This window comes from Acanthisitta chloris, unplaced genomic scaffold (assembly GCF_000695815.1).
Source record: "Acanthisitta chloris isolate BGI_N310 unplaced genomic scaffold, ASM69581v1 scaffold11417, whole genome shotgun sequence".
NCBI classification, from domain to species: Eukaryota; Metazoa; Chordata; class Aves; order Passeriformes; family Acanthisittidae; genus Acanthisitta; species Acanthisitta chloris.
Window position 1 is genome coordinate 20589 of NW_008683245.1, and position 1786 is coordinate 22374.

Consider the following 1786-nt stretch of genomic DNA (forward strand, 5'->3'; position numbering starts at 1 on the left):
TCTCTAAGCTCCATCCCAACCCCTAAAATTCTGTTTCTATGATTCTATGAACATCCAGAGCTCCTTGCCATGGCAGATCTGCCTTCTTTCCCTTTCCTTCCCATTCATTTGAAAAGCACATCAAGCTGGAAACTGGTTTATCTCCCAATCAAAAGAAATAGCCCTAGTAATTCAGTATAGGCAGATGGAAGTGTGAAATAAAACCCCCTGAGCTATGGGAATGGAGCAAATGTGCTCAGTGCCTCCCTGCCCCAGTGAGCCTGACGTTTGAGCACAACAAGATGACAAACAGCCAGTGCAGAGTGAAATGTAAGCATGATTTTTCACTCCCTCCCCATGCCTTGTTTCCCCAGGCACTTTCTAAACTCTGTAATGAAATGCAGCCACCTGGCACACAGCACATGCTGCTGGGAAGGAGGGAGAAGGGGAACTTGAGCCAAGGCTGCAGAATGAGTCCAGCATTTTTCTAGGCATGATTTTTTTTTTGTCAAGTGCTCCTATGAAAAGAACATTGTGATGCTTGTTCCTACCTGTGCAGCCTCTCTGAGCCATCCCTGGCCATTGGGAATTGCCAGCTGTGCCAAGGAATGAGTCTATGCTCCATGAAACAAGGATGGGGAGGCTCACCAGGGATTTGCTTGAAAAATTGTGTGCACCTGGGCAAAGAAACCTATTTCCTGAAGTTTCTCAGCCAGAAATGCTTCACTTTGCCTTGTCCCATTCATGGTGGAGATGTTTTGGTCAGGTGAAAGGAAGCTCCAGTACAGCCTGAGGTCCTACCTTGTGCCAGGGGAGGTTTAGATTGGATATCCAGTACAACCTGAGGTCCTACATTGTGCCAGGGGAGGTTTAGATTGGATACTAGGAAAACATTCTTCACTAAAAGGGTTGTCAGGCATTGGAAGGAGCTGCCCAGGGCAGTTTGTTAAGGAGTTGGGATGGAGCTTAGAGAACACCCAGCCCCATCCCTGGGCAGGGACACCTCCCACCAGAGCAGGTTGCTCAAGGTTTCATCCAACCTGGATACCCAGACTGGTGTTTGGATCCAGCCAGCAGCTTTCACACAGTAATGATGGAGGTAACTGGAGATGAAACCTGTTGTCCCTTCCAGCTGTCACCCTCTGGCATACTGCAGGTGTCCCTGGGGACCTCCAGTCACACAGACTGTTGAGATGTCCTACCAGGGGGTGTGAGGTTTAATTGCTTGTTGGTTCCCTGGTCTGTGAAGTGTGGGATGAGCAGTGATGAGCCTTGCTGTGTCCATGGGTCACTAACCTCTGGAGTGGAGGAGCTGTGCCCTGCAGAGCTTGGCAGAGCAGTGGGGAGCAGCATTCAGCTGCCAGGCTGGTCCTTGCACAGTGCTGTGGCAGCTGGCAGAGCACCCCCCAGGCTGGATCCAGGCTGTCCTGGGAATTCATTGCAACCAATTAGTCCTGTTTTCAATTATCTGAGAGAAGGAACTTAGCTAATTAAACTCTAATTACTTGTGACTGCTTCTTCAGCTGCCTCGTCCTATGAAAGCTGCTCCTGGGGGCTCAGTGAGGCAGGAGGGGAACACTCACAGCTGCATGGAAACCTGGAGGATGTGAACACTTGTGGGACTTGCCAGAAGGGATAGCTCTGGGTTGATGCCCATGTGCACCACAGCCTGAGCTTTGCCAGGGCAGAGAGCCAACATCCAGTATCCAACACCAGCATCAGCATCTAGGATCCAGCACCAGCATCCAGCACCAGCATCAGCATCCAGCACTAGCATCAGCGTCCAGCACAAGCAGCAGTATCCAGC